Raw genomic sequence first — 15,845 nt, 5'->3', positions numbered from 1 at the left:
GACCGTTCACGGATCTACCACTGCCTGCACACTGAGGTCTATACCAACTAAAAAACGTCAAATACTTTCCATTATTCAGACGATACCTCTCCTGCCTCCATGCTTCCCTTCCCAGAAACATTTGGCAAAAACAGTGGTCAAAACACAGCGGAATAAAATAGTAATTGATTGTAGTTTACTGCATGCAAGGGCTATAGTCCATGTAAGGAACACTCTCTGGGTGGGGTTGGTGGAAACACTGCAGAGCAAGATTGTAATATTTCAAGACCTCTCATAGTTTATAATGTCATCAAATCAGACAGCAGTTGTCTTTGTCTAGAGTGTGGACAGACTTCTGTCCATTTGAGATTGAGCAAAGTGAAACAAAACAGCACGGCATTAAGAAGTATTATATTGCAATAGAAATTGAACAGTGCCCTGAAAGTCCAGAGTAATGGCAGCCCTCTGAAAAAGAGACATCCATGAGAAAAGTACACGGAGCTGTCAACTGACTACAAGAACACATGCCTTGGGCTTCCCTGGTGGCACAGTGGTTGGGAGTCCCCCTGCTGATGCAGGGGACACGGGTTCGTGCCCCGGTCTGGGAAGATCCCACATGCTGTGCAGCGGCTGGGCCCGTGAGCCATGGCCGCTAAGCCTGCGCGTCCGGCGCCTGTGCTCCGCAACGGGAGAGGCCACAACAGTGAGAGGCCCGCGTACCGCAAAAAAAAAAAAAAAAAAAAAAAAAAAAAGAGCACATGCCTTCTATAAAAAGAACCGAATTTCAGATCAAGTAGGAATCAGCTCAAAATGCATAAAATAGGACAAAGAGGATTATTTAAATATTTATCTTAATAAAACTGTGCCTATTGGTATCTCATCAAAAAGGTACATAGCTACAACTCTAAAAATAGAAAAACAGAAAACAGAAAAAATAACTTTGCCTTTACTCAGTCTATTGAACAGGAAGAATTACATCCTAAACAACCTAAGATTCCTTTCATCAAAAGTTTTCTTGTTATGGTAACTCTGTGTCCCTCTTTTTCTTTCCCACAATATCCAATATCCAATTATCCAAACTCTTTCTCTGTCTCTCTGTCTCTTTCCAAAGAAAACAATGTCAGCAGCCCGTTCTGACTCTCCTCGCTTCTTCCTCTCTCCCTGTCCCTTATCAGTTCTTTAAATCTTTAATAAACCAATTTACTCTCTTGGCTTCTTTCAATTCTCTGCTTCAGCTGTTAGCCAATCACAGCAAATCTCCAGGAAACTAGGAGGTAAAAGCAAGAATGTCTCAAAGGGGAGGTAGATAAACCGCGAGTACTTACCTGTGAATAAGTTTTATTCCAGAGACACATGGGCACAGTAAAGTACTGAATGACCACCTCATGGTGTCATAACTGGCATTCACTCCCCCAGTATGTATTTGGAGGATTGTATGAATCATGCTGGAAGCAGGGTCCATCAATACTCTTCAGAAACTGAGCAGAGAGAGCAACGTTTCCCTTCTTTATTGGTGACCAAAACAAGGGAACAATGACATTAAATGAACAATAAGAGCAAATCGAGAGATATTCCGTCTCGTGCCCAAGATTACCATTCTCACCAAACTGTTCATGTGGTGTGATCTTGGCTTTGAGTCCTTCCTTAGTTCATGTCAATTTTCTAAGGTTGATGTTTCAGTTTCCACAGGTATCTGATATGACACCAGTAATGAATACTTCACGTAAATGAGCCAGATTCATTTTCTCTTGCTGGTAACAAGAACTCTGCCTAATATATAAACTAGCACCAGAAGCGGGGCTAAAGACAACATCCCACAGAGGAAGAGTGGAGGAGGTGGGGGGATAAGGTGTTTTGGGGGAGATGGAGGAGCTCAGTTGAGGCTGAAGGACCACAAAAATCTTGTTGTTAGTCACGGAAGGGAATGTTGCAGCACATGGCATGCTGAGATAAAACCACCAATTACATTATCACCCGGAGTGAGGTGCTTGTTTCAAGTAAGTGTTCCAAGGAAGCTACTGGTACCATCATAGAAGAATATGAAAGGCATAAAGCATTTCAGCACTTGAGGTAGAGTAACTGCTTCCGATAGCACAGGCCAGATCAAAGAGCAAGAGTAGACAGCTCAAATCCCCAAATTCTCAACTCAAGAAGCAGATCAATCCCCAGGGAGTGTCTAAGACCAAGCTAATAAATTTCCTTACAAATGCTACTGAAAGGCTGATAAAATTCCAAATAACAATGCACATTTTGATCTTGCTGGTCATCAAATTACAGTGTCAGTTGGACTCACAGCCATGCCAGATCTCTTACAGTGAATGCCAGGGCATTTTGGGGGGAAACAGTAGGAACCTGTTTTGGGACTTAAGGTAAAATTTGGAGTAATCAGAGCATCCCAACCCCTCAATCCCACCTGAATTTCCATTGTCACCTGGAGGACCTCTTATTTCTCTTTTGATGAGTCTATTCCCTCCCTCTCCTGCAGACATCATACCCTTTTCAATTACCTTGTGATATCAAGCCAGTTCTCCTCATGTGCCCCACCTCTACAAGGCCTTCATTGTTTCCAGACTTACGACTGAAGCCAGATCTCAACACACCCTAGGAAGTTAAGCTGTACGAAAATAATAATTGCAGGACTTTGTTCATTTATATCAACAAAAATCTGGAGCCTTTATGTGGTTATGGATTCGTAGGATATTTATCCAAGGAAGGAGAATCAGGAAATTTATTAATATGGGTGAAGTCATTGGAGATTCTGGATTCTGTGTGCTGGGCAGCTGGATCTCTTTCCAATTGTTTACTCAGCTGGCTGATGGAAGTCTCAATTCAATGTCAGCCCACTATAAATAAAGTAGAGATACCGGAGTTACCTAGTCAGTGTAAGGAAAGAGTCCTAATATTTTGGGACTCTAAACAAATTTCTAAACGCTTTTCTAAACTTTGGGTTATATGAATGTTAAAGTGAGTTTATTATGTATGAACAACCTTGAAATGTGTTCTTGTGTGATGTGAATCTTGAAATGTGATCTTGAAATGTGTCCCTTTAAGAGGGCATGGATTTTCCCTTCATCAAGTCCTTGGGAACCATGCTGGTAAAGGGGGAGTTAGTTTGTAAGGATAAGTGATCACTGCTGCAAGGAGAAGAAGGCACTGTGAAGGGATAAAAGGAAAACCTGTTTGGAGGCTATGTCATTAATTCCAGGGACATGTGATGTTACCTGGGTCAGAGCCAGAGCAGTGGAGGTGGCTCAAAGTGATCAGATTCTGAATATATTTTAAAGAGACCTTGAAAGATGAGATAATAGGTTATATAGACGGATTGGATATGGAGTGTGAGAGGAAAAGGAGACAATGAGAGTTCCAAAGATTTTTACCTGAGCAACTTCGAAGACGCGATCACCGTTAACCAAGATGGGGAAAGTTGCTTGCACAGCAGGTTTAGGGCAGAAATCTCAGAGTTAAGTTTTGGACATCCTGAGTTTGGGATAACTCCCAAACATCAAGTGGAAATGTAGAGTTGGTAGTTAGAAATACAAATCTGCTCTTTGGGAGATAAGTATGGGGATGGAGATTCAATTTGGAAACCATCAACATAAAGATAGTATCTTGAACCAAGAGGCTATATGAGATTTCCAGAATGTTTAAAGAAGAAAGAAACAAGAACTAATTCTGGACACACTCCAACATTACCAAATCTGGGAGGAAAGGAGGAATAATCAAGAGACTCAGAAGGAGGGAATTCTATTTTGATCATGTGTTTTTCAAATTTCTAAACACTCATCAGTTCTATAGCTTCTCTGCTCATTCTCACAGAAAGATTACTTAACAGATAATGACTGTTATTTTCTTTTTGTTAATACACATGCTTCTTCTTTCTCTTGTCTTATTACATTAGCCAGAATTTCCAGTACTCTGCTCGTAATAGATTTGCTCCCTAGGCACATTTTATATTTTATATACTCGCTATTGGGCATGTTTCTCTTGAGAGGACAGTGGTGCAATGAATAATGCATCTGACTATGGATCAAAGCATTCTAGGCCAGTTACTCTGGCCCAGAACTAAAAAGGAATATATCTCATGTTTGTCACTGAGTATAATGGTGGTGAGTGTTTTATTACATAGTCTGTGTAAAGACATGCTTGTTTTTTCTAGCTTTACAAAAGATTTTACTTCAAAGGCATTTTCTGCATGTATTGAAATGATCAATGATTTTTCTTTAAGACCTATGATGATTTATTTTCTTATATTGAATCATTTTGTAACTCTAAAATAAATCCTACTTGATCATGATGGGTTATATTTCTAATACATAGTTGAATTAATTTAGTTTTTTAATTAAGAGATTCATATAATGTTAAATAATATATGACTTTTAATCATATAAAATAATAACATTTTAATTTGGAGGCATGTAATTTCTTATTTTGTACTAGTCTTACCAGGTATTGAATTAAAAGACAAATAAATAAGTACTTTACAGGTTTTCTAACTTTAATTTTTTTTTTTTTCTGGAGAAAAAAAAGTTGTTTAAAATAAGGAATGTTTGTTTCTTTGAAGTTTGTTAGAAGATATATTTTAAGTCATCTGCCTTTGTGACTGTTTTAAAGGAAGTATTAATTACCATTTTTGATTCTGTAAAAGTTATTGTCTACCAAAATTTTCTGTTTTTTTATTAGCTAGTTTTGCCAATTCATTTTGTCAACTGTACTAAAAATTTATCTTATATATTCTACTTATTGGAGTATAATTGTGCATAGTATTAGTTTAATAGTTGTTTTGTCTCTAGTTATATCCTTGTTTTTATTCTACATATTTTTAAAATTTTGCAGTTACTTCTTAATCTGTCTTATTTGGTTTTAGTCTATTTATGCTTTTTTCAGAAAACCAAGATTCAGTTTTATAATTTTTCTTATTTAATTTCATTGCTTTCTGTCTTTCTCTTTATTGTTTCCTTTTTTCTTTTTGTTTATTCTGTGCTTAGAGTCTTTTTGAGTTGAACCTTAGCTCATTTGTTTTCAATATATTTTTCTTTCTGATACATGAATACATACACAGATATACACACGTGTTTAAAGCTTTAAATTTCCCTTGTGTTTCTTTAGTTTTTTAAAATTAATTTAAATATGTGGTGGTGTCATTGTCATTCAAATTTGTGTTTCTTAAAATTTACATTGCAAGCACCTTTTTAATCAAGGGTAATTTACTAGTCTGCATTTTACTTGCAAACACATGGGACTATTCTAGCGATCCTTTTGTTATTGATTTCTAATTTTGTAGCATTGTGCTTAGCATCATAGGTTATACGATGTCGATCCTTTGGAATTTTTAGAGGCTTCCTTTGTGACCTAGCAAAAATTTGTTTTTTATACCTCCAAAGAATGTATATCGTACCCTTCTGAAATATAAAGCTGTGTATAGGAATATTAGCTTAAGCTTATTTATTGTGTTATTCAGATATTTCATAGCTTTGCCCATTTTAGTATTTTAATTTATAGGTTTTGCAAGAATATTTAAAAATCTCTGATTTCAATTTTCACTTACTCTTCTTGAAGTTTTGTCATTACTTCTTTACATAATTTGATTTAAAACTGACATATAGGGCTTCCCTGGTGGCGCAGTGGTTGGGAGTCCGCCTGCCGATGCAGGGGACGTGGGTTCGTGCCCCAGTCCGGGAGGATCCCGCGTGCCGCGGAGTGGCTGGGCCCGTGAGCCATGGCTGCTGGGCCTGCGCGTCCGGAGCCTGTGCTCCTCAACGGGAGAGGCCGCAGCAGTGAGAAGCCCGTGTAACGCAAAAAAAAAAAAAAAAAAAAAAAAAAACCAAAAAAACTGACATATATATATGTACTTATCTTAGCTGCATCTGCTTGGTGTATAGTTCTTTAGTTCTTTTTCACCAGCATTTAATTCTCCTCTTTAATTCTTTTCATATGTTTTAATTTGTCTGTATTTAGTATTAAAATTCCTATCTACCTTTTTTAAGTGGCATTGTTTGAATTCACCTGGCATATGTTTTTCACCCCTTTATTTTTTTACTTTATGTATACTTTCATTTTAAGTATGTCTTTTAAAAGCCACAGATGGCTCAAAAGTAGTTAAAAAAATTCAAGCTGAGAGTTTTGTCTTTTGATCAATAATTTTATACGTCTCTCACAACTATCATTTTATTCAGACTTTGTTTTGCCATTTTGTTTTTTGTGTTTTCTATTAATCATGATTTTCCCCCTCCTTCCCTACCTTCTCTTATCTAGATCAAATTTGTTCTTGTTGTTGTTGCTTTGAAAGTTATGATTTCTATCTTTATTCTTCCAGTGGTTACTCTTACAAAGATTTATCCTTGTATGTATTTTAGGGCTCGCGATACCTGTGTCTTCTCTCCACGCAAAGTGAGTAATTCAGTGTGCTTTCCTCTTAATCTGTTCTCTCCATCACCTTGTCCCATTTTAGTTCCAGCTTTTCATGGATTTGCTATGTAGATCAGGTTTTATTGTTACACAGAAGACAATACATTTTACTTCTTTACTCACCTACTTCTTTATACCTTGTTGCTCCTTTCCAGAAGCCTACCTCTCATTGTTGGTGTACTGTCATTGAAGTCTCATCTTAAAGTCAGTTTTTCTGAAATTTTGTAGTCATTCATGCCTGAAAATATTTTTGATCATCTTTACATTGAAATACCACTTTTTGCTGTATCTAAAATTCCATGTTCAAAATTATTATTTTTTCATCACTTTGAAAAGATTGCTTTATTGCCTCCTCTCGTGCAGCTGAGAAGACTGATGTCAAAGTTTGATCAAAACACAAAAACTTTCCAAAATGTCACCGGGTTTGCTCTTGTTTCAACGTTCAATGAGCCATTCCATTCTGAGGTCCTGCATCTTTTCTTTCATTGTGAGAAATGAGTGATCATGTCGTCTTCAAGTATTTTTTATTTCTATTTACGTTTTTGTCTATATTTCTTGGACTATTTGAGAAGTGTGCTAGAACTTGTACTTCTGTCTTTCATATCTCTTATCTTTTATTTCATCTTCTTCCATCTTTTATTCCTCCTTGTGCCTGTGGATCACGGGGGAAATTAAAAGGAAATTGACCAGGTTTGAAAGTCAGGCCACCCTAGGCTTCCATTTCCAGAATTGTTATGTTGAAAAAAAGATTACATTTCTTTTTGTCTTTTCAGAGACTAGAACTAGGAAGATAAGTAGAAGTTACAGGGAAGAAAATTGCAACTCATTATATGGACACTTTTTGAGTAATTAGCATAGCCTAGCCATGGTGTGGTCTCCCTCTCCTGTGAGGGTTCTCTTGCTTCCAGAGCCCTACAGCCACTGTCAGATGTTATAGGAAAGCTGTAATAAAGATTCCTATAGTGGAATGATGTTGGGCTGAATAATGTCTCAGTTCTTTTTGACTCATAGACTGTTTCAGTGCATTTCTGGCATTCGTTCCACACAGGAAGATGTGGCAGTGATGTGAGGAGGCTGGAGATCTAAGGAAATTCAAAAGACCCACTTCATTGGGTGGTTTCACAAGGTCCATTAATTATCCATCAGCAAGCCTGATGAACTAGTGAGATAGGAGTGTCTAATTTAGTATATAGACATAGTCTTAGCAAGGCATGAGCTGAGCAGTGACTCAGTGGAGTGGACCGCAGACTCTGGGACCAGGCCGACTGCGGTCAAGCTAGGCCCTGGCTTTGTCATATACTAACTGCGTGGCCTGGGGAAGATCACAGTTCTCTGTGCCTCCATTCCTGTATCTGTAAGATGAGAGTGATAATAGTACCTCATAGGGTTGCTGTGAAGATTGAGTCCCTCACATAAAGAACCCTCTGCTCTGTGCACATAATAAACATTATTATCCCAACATACACTGAATAAGAAAGCGAAGACATGTAGTTCCTTTCAGCTAGCATTTGGGCGAAAGACCTATTACATTCTGGGGATTGTTGTACATGCCACGAAAAGCAGATCTTGTACTTAGATGAACACGCCATGTTCCAGTGCATCTGTAAGGAGTTTTCAGGCCTTTCTTCAAACCAGGAAAGAAAGAAGAGAGCAGTGATTGATGTTTTCTCTTCTCTTGGATTTGAATGTAACTGGTAAACCCATTTAGAGATTCACTAATAAACTAGAGTGAAGGAAAAGACTGATCTGATACTGAGACTCTGAGATGAAAAGACAAAGGAGTTTGTGAAATAGAAGAATTTGCAGTCCAAAAATGCAGGGCTAAATTTCTGGTCTACTATCTGCCTATGGCCTTGGGCTGGTCACAGAGCCAGCTGGAAACTCAGGTGTCGCTTTTGTAATATAGGAATATTCACAGGGATGTAAGGCTCCAATGAGAGCTGGAACGTGACGGCCCTTTTAAACTGCAAAGCCCTACACCAGAATGTGGGGGTGTTCAGCTGTGTTTTGGGGGTAAATGAGTTAAGTTCACCCAACAAAATTAATCTTCTGGTTCTCTTCATAACAGCACATATGAATGTGGTTACCTTGATTAACATGAAGAGAGAGACAATCTATGGGGATTCAGGCAGCAGCCTCTGTTGTTACCAGGCACTGTCACCCCACTTTAAGCTGCTTTTGCCCAATTCAGAGTTTTCAGAAAGAGCAGAAGAGTTTGGGGCAGGAGGAGGAATGAAGAGACAGGAAAAAAGGGACATTGTTCTCCAACTGGTTCCCAACCCCGCACTGAGTCAGACTTGAACTGTATGTGTGTGTGTTGTCAGCAGGGGGACCTGGGGGGAGGAGGATGGGGGAGAGAGAAGTTTCTAGATTTGACACAAGACTGTGAGAAAATTTTAATACCTAAAAAGGAGGCTGTTCTTTACTATGTGAAAGGAAATCGCTAAGGCATCTCTTTCAGATCTTTTGTAGGGACAAGCACAGGAAAGCCTTCAGGCTGAATGGGAAAGGCAGACGGAAGGAAGAATGAACGTTTTGTCCCCTGCAGTCCCGAATGCAAAGCTTAATCATTGTTGGGTCGCTCTTTTAGTGAGGCACAGAATTCTCGGTTCCAGCTATTTTTCCTTCAGCATGTTGAAGCAGTTCTTCAATATCTTCAAGTACTCTGGGTTGTTGATAAGAGTTTGGAAGCCAGTGATAGTATTGCTCTTTTGTAAAAATTATTTCCTCTTTGGAATCTTCTGGGATCTTGGCTTTATCCTTGGCATGCTCATATTTCACAGAGAGACGCTAGGCTTTTTTTGCTCCCTAGAATGTAAGCCCCATAAAATCACTCTCTGTTCACTCCTGATTCTTGCTTCCTTGTATCACTATGCCTGACACATAATAGGAACTCAATACGTTTTTGGAACAAATTTATAGTGTGAGACACTTGGAAGACACATTTAATCTAACAAATTTGTCCTTTACTGAAAAAAATCTCAAAATTCACTTTCATAAACTGTCTAATTTCCATTCACCCTTCCTAGATGGCAATAATGAGGTAAATTCTCTCATTTTATTGTGATCCTATGGGTATCTCAACAATCCGGATAACCCCACCTCATTATTTTTGTCTTTTCCTTTCAGTCCACTGGTTTCATTTCATCAAGTAAGCACCTTTTTGAAATTATGCATTTTGAATAACTGAATGGGTCTTACTGTAACTACCAATTTGGTGGTCACCAATCTTTGTTATTAGCATGAAAGCTCCTGCTCAAGCATGAGTAAAATGTTAAAAAAATGTTTTTAAAATCAAAGTGGCTACTTGCAAGGATCCAGAGAAATCAACTCATGGGTGAGAGTCGTGTGATTTTCTAAATTTCATTTTGAGTTGATTCCTACTTTATCTGAAATTCGATCCTTTTCTAGCAAATGATATTGTACAATGCTACTACAATCCAATATTGCCATGAATTCATTTAAAATATTACATTTGAGCCCCTAAAATTTAGACATAATCTACAAAGAAGGGAAAAATTATAGCATTACAAACATTCTTGCTTTTTATATATTCTAATTTACTTATTCATTCATTGATTAATTGAGTCAACCCTTCATTCTTTCATTTCATTCCATGAAATCTCTTCTTGTGAGCCAGAAGAACTGGCCAGTGGGATCACTGGCATTAAAATATACAAACACAAATAAGCAAGACAAATTTCTCCCAGTGGATTCAGTGCAGAAATTTGTGGCTTGCTCTGTTCTCAATTTATGGTCTTTCGCTGTCATTCACTTCAAGAGAAGTAAAATCGGTACACAGTCTCAGAAGATTCTTTCCATGATGACTCTATTAAGTACCAACAGTAATCCAAGACGTGGAATTAGAGTTAGAGATGACATTTTTCCTACCTTTATTTTAAAAGACTCCCTATTTCTTGGCTGAGGAAGAGAAATAGGCAAAGAAACATGGATGGTGATGAAAGCAAAATGAGGCCACATCAGATTCCTCTGGGATGTTTTTCGAGAACATTTTTATCCTTTAAAAAATGTTGCTCTTGTTTCATTGCCAAGGTCAGGGAGAACTTGGATAATCCCCCAGGTATGAACTAACTGTTTAAATGTGACCTGGCAAATAACATATCCATTCCGTGCTCTTTAACTTAAAGGTATCTGCAACATTTCTCAGTCATGATAAGTTAAAATACACTGTACCACACTTGCTCATTTTTTCCTATGCTTTTTTGTTCTAGAAAAAGACAGTAGATACTTTCTCTTCAGACCTTGAATAGCACAAACGTACTTTGTACATGGCTCCAAGGAGGAAAATTCCACGTAAATTGTCCCAACCATAGATAGAGGAGAGGTGGATTTGAAATGATTCTCCAGTATAGAAAAAGCAATAACATTTTCAAAATAAAGAGAGAGAGACAGATATGCAAATGAAGTTTAAAAGAACTACAGAAGGAGCATTTGAAAAAAGAGCCATAAAAGGATGCAAATTACTGGTGTGGACACTAATAGAAAGCAGTCACACGTCTTGCATAGTGACTGGCCCAAGTAGTAAAGGATTTTTATATCAGCTTCGGGAAGTCTCTGAAACCAGTTTCCTTTGTCCTCTTTAATCAAGCGGATTTATTGAGTGCAGTATGCCTTCCATTCCACCCACCCTCCACTTTGCTTCTGTGGAGAAAGGGCTGACCACAAATAGCTGGGTAATAATTCTTGATGTTGCAATGTGTACCAAGGCCATTACATGACTCAAAACTGTATAACTCTAAAGCAAACATCCTTAATGTGAGGACTCAATGACGGAATGTCACCTATGCACTGAGCCTTGGTGAAAGCATTTGCCTTTTAACCTCTTTGCCAGTTGCTTGGCTTTGGAAGATTATCCCCACTACTTCCACCATCACCGCACCTCATCTCTCCCTCCTTGTTATGTGTAGGCAGCCCTATTACTGCTGAGCCTTTGGGCAGCTTCTAGTCGTGCAATCCCAGAAGAAACACTAGATGATGTAGAACTGTACAACGTGGGGCAACGTGAAGAGTACGGAGGTGTGACTTTGCACTTGGGAATGGCTGGGGCTTGGATGAAACTGGTTTTGCTTGCATGGTAGGGCTCCGTCTGTGTGTGATCTCTCAAAACTAGAGCCACCATCCTCTGTGGGGTTTCTCTCCTGTTTTTGTTTTGGGCAACTGTTATCTGCAGAAAAATTTCCTACTCAAGTTGAGAGACGACGTAAGTGCTCTCCTGTTTGCATCGGTGCCCCTGCTGAGCTGTACATCCTTCTCTGGTTGCAGCTGGGCATGAGCCGGTGCCATGAAGACACCCAAGAGAGACTCCTTGATGTTCAGCTAAGTCAAAGAACAAAAGCAAGAACCCAGGTGGTTCAGCCTGAGTCTGCCCTGTGACTAGCTGGGAGTTGTTAGGGTTACGTTGTGCCTCTTCAAAAGATATGCTGAAGTCCCAGCCCGTGAATTTATTTGAGAATGAGTCTTTGCAGATGTAATTAGTTCCGTTAGGTTGAGGATAGACTGGAGTCGTGTAGGTCCTTGATCCTATCTGATTGGTGATCTTATATGAAGAATGAAATTTGGACCAGGACAAAGAGAGAATTCCACATGAAGACAGGGTGCAGACTGGAATAATGCTGCCACAAACCCGGGAGCACCTGGGGCCACCATATGCTAGGAGGAGACAAAGGATGACCCTCCCCTGGAGGCATCCGAAAAAGTGTGGCTGGCACCTTGAGTTTGGGCTTTGAGTCTCCAGAACAGTGGGAAAATCATTTTGTATTGTTTTAAGCCATCCAGTTGGTGGTCCTATGTTACAGTGGTCAGAGGAAGTGAATACAAGGATGTTTTAGATGAATTCAAGTAAAAAGTAGACACTAATGACCTTTTCCGAACCTCCATTGTTCAAGGAACCTAGGAATCCAAGTGAGGCTTGGATTTTTACATTGTTTCAGATACATATTCCTTTTGGAAAAGAGGGAATAAGAGAGCAGGTAAAATGACCATATACCTCATTACCCTGCTGCTGCCTACATTGGCAGGCTTGGAAGCAGGTAGCCCTTGAGGCTGCTCCCAGCAGGGAGCTCTCCTTCCCTGAAGCTAGACGTGTATCCGCCCTCATTCCCACATATGCCCTGAAGGAGAGATCTCCTTCCTACAAACGGTGAGGCATTTTCCTGTCTGTTAAAGGAAAAAGGGAAGAAGGAAGAGATATGGGGATATATGTATACGTATAGCTGATTCACTTTGTTATAAAGCAGAAACAAACACACCATTGTAAAGCAATTATACTCCAATAAAAATAAAATAATTAAAAATAAACAAATTAAAAAACAGAGTAAAAATACCTGTGATCATCAAAAAAAAAAAAAAGAAATAAGGGGGTCAAACATTTTGTATACTTAGCAATATCTGTGTTTCTAGGCATTAATTATATACACTGCAAGGTAAATCTATAGTATTTGCTGTGAAACATTGATTACTCAAGCATGGTGGCCTTCTATGATTCAAGATGAATTAAACCTCATAAATTAATACATTTACTGCATTCAGTTGTGTAATAAATCACCATTAAATAGGAAAGAGGAAGTTCTCATTAAAGAGATCAGATGCACAAGTCTCTGAATAAATAATTTATATTCAGAAGGAAAGATTCACCAACAAGCTAACGTTTCTGACATGGACAATCACAAATACAAGATTTCCAGAGACAACATTTGTTGTCTCGCCCTAAATGGTGCTGTAGTTTCTTCCCACTACACAGAGCAACTGTGTCCCTGGACTAACCTGGTCACACAAAGCGGACACCGTTTGCAGCTCTGTTTTTGGAATTCTCTTTTCCATAGAGATCTAAGCCAGGCCTGGGTTAAAGCTACTTCTTAGAAAACGTTACCATTTAAATGATGTCCTTAGTGGCAAAGACCTTCTACTGAATAACAGAGGACCATAATTTCCTGAGGTTATGTAACAAGTATGCTTTCCTTAATCTCTGCAGATGTGCATATTTGAGGTCCTAAAATTGTATTTTTGTTTTCAGTTGTAAGGGAGCACCTTATAAATATCCAAAGGACAAATCACTATCGATATTGGGAACATAATGTGGCGACTTCTTTTGGAGTTTGTTCACTCATCCCCAGTCCCCACCCCTAATGTCTATCGCCTACTATGTGCTGTATGCCAGGCCAAGAATTATAAGGCAAATAGCCTGCACCAGCAGTACATTCCTCCATCATGGAGTTATAGGCTGTTCAGGAAGATAAAAAACAAACATAAATATCTAAGTGGCACATTTACTTGGTATCTGGACTCCACACTCACTGATGATTCAGACGCAGCAGGCTTGTTTGGAGAGCCAGTGAGGAAGACAATCTGCGTGCGTGAAGACAGACTTGTTTGAGGCTGAGAATGACTTCCGGGGATTAAACATCGTGGCAATTTGAGAATGAGAGTGTAGAATCACTCTGCCTTGTGACCTGGTGACCGTGTCTTGCACATTAGTGCAAAAGCGGAATTATTTCAGGCAGCCACAGTAGTCTTTGGAATGAAGTGGAATTAAGCCTGTAATTTTTGGATACAACAATTTGACAGAACGGTCGCGTGGCCATTCCTAATTTCCAAAGGTGAGGAAGTGTGAATCCTCTCATGGGCTGGAAGCAGGGCAGAGGCAGGTCCTGGTGCGCCTCTGGGCCCTCCCAGTCTGGTAGTAAATAAAAATTAAAGCCTAGGAAGATACAAATGTGAGCTGCAAGTCTGCACAGAGGCTGACTCATTTCTAGTTCAGAGCAACCCTGGGTGTGTATAACCCTTGGCTCCCAGATTCAACTGGAAGAAGATGCAAACTGATTCTCCCAGGGTGAGTGGCCCCTGGGATTTGCTCTCCTCTTCCTGAAAAGTCACCCAAACTGGAGCTTGGCTTGGTAACCATTTCTTCCAATGAGTGAATGCCCTCAGGGCAAAACCAGTTTTGTGCGCTAAGCTTACCTCTCTGGAATGTGGCGTTTGTTCAGATTTTGTTCCAATAATTATTCACTTTCTTTTCAGTGTTTTAAAAAATATTAACTTACACTTCATTGATTCGTTAAGTTTGTCCTTAGTTGGAAGGTGACTCTAACTGTTTCACTTGCTATGAAGCAAAAGCCCCAATCAAGGCTTTTCAATCTTAGCTCTACTGACATTATATGGTGGATGATTCTTTTCTGGAGGGCACTGTCCTGTGTTTTGTAAATTGCTTGGCAATGTCATTAATTTCTACCAACCAGATGCCAGTAGTGACGTCCCCACTCCCCTTAGTCATGACAAGTGAAGTGCCTCTAGAGATTGCCAAATAGCCCCTAGGGAGCAAAATGGTCTTTAGTTTGGAACCACTAGAGTATTGATATTATAAAATAAAGATTTCTGAAAATACTTTCAGTGTATTGGGAATTAAGAATAATTGTACTTTGTACATTGGCTTCAAATTTCAGTTCTGTGATGTTGAAGAAGAGGGCCTTGAAAATCTGATGGGGAAATTACTGAACAACGTGACATAGTAGAAAGAATATTAACTTACATACAGGCCAGACAGAATTGGATTCTAAATCTGCCTCAACTACTTGCTCTGAGAGACTGCTGATTTCATGGCCTCAGGCAAATCACTAACCCCTTCACCCTTACTTTCTGCTTCTGGAAATTATGATCCTCAAAGGGTTGTTTGCAAGTCATTTCCTTCTCATTGGGTTTGATTATGCAATCAGAGCATGTAATGTTAACTTCTGTTTTCTTTTTCAGATATTTTCTCAAATATAGACTCTTTGACCAAAGGCTTTGTTGTGATGTTGGGAAAAAAATCCCATTGAGTTAAATATGTTAATTCACAGAATATTTTATTTAACTTGGATTCTTAAGGAGTCTTCAAGGTAAGCCTCAATTTTAATCTTACTTTATGGGTTGGGGAAAAAAGGCAGAAACATTTTACACAAGGCTAAATATCATGTTCCAAAATGTGTACTTTTTCTTGAGGTGTATTTTTAGCATTATTGTATACAGGTGGGAGATAAGAACCATTTTGGTGTAAGGCAAGTAACAAACACAATTTGTATTCTTTTCCTTATCAACTCAAATCAAAGTCAACATCTCCTTGATGGTTATACAAAGAAAATGTACTGAGTGCCAGTTACTAGGCACCGTGGTAAGTGGGTTTTATGTGTTATCTCATTTGATTTTCACAAGGAACATCTGCGGAAAGTGCTGTTCCCATTTTACAGATTCAGGAATCTCGGGTATATTGAAGCAATAGATCCACATTCGTCCAACTAAGAGTAAATAATCCCAGCTCTGCTGTGTCAGACCCAGTGCTCTTACAAAAAACATCACGCTGCTTCTGATGACCAAATGGAAGAGGAGAAGTCAAGATGCATGGCCACCCCTGGGGGGAAATCAACTGCCTGGGGTTCCCCCTCATGCTCATGCCCCCAACTAAAAGCCAA

General features: G+C 39.1%; 1 long non-coding RNA gene across 1 annotated transcript; it reads left to right on the top strand.

Annotated features, from left to right (window-relative positions):
- The first annotated feature begins 4,000 nt into the window (after positions 1–4,000).
- On the top strand, positions 4,001–15,845 carry LOC132481275 (uncharacterized). Its single transcript, XR_009530799.1, has 3 exons — positions 4,001–4,085; positions 15,148–15,275; positions 15,589–15,845. It is a non-coding gene; the product is annotated as an uncharacterized LOC132481275 (long non-coding RNA).

The sequence above is a fragment of the Mesoplodon densirostris genome, chromosome 20 (genome assembly GCF_025265405.1).
Source record: "Mesoplodon densirostris isolate mMesDen1 chromosome 20, mMesDen1 primary haplotype, whole genome shotgun sequence".
Lineage (NCBI taxonomy): Eukaryota > Metazoa > Chordata > Mammalia > Artiodactyla > Ziphiidae > Mesoplodon > Mesoplodon densirostris.
Note: the sequence above shows the minus strand (reverse complement) of the source record. Positions and strands in the feature narration are given on the sequence as shown.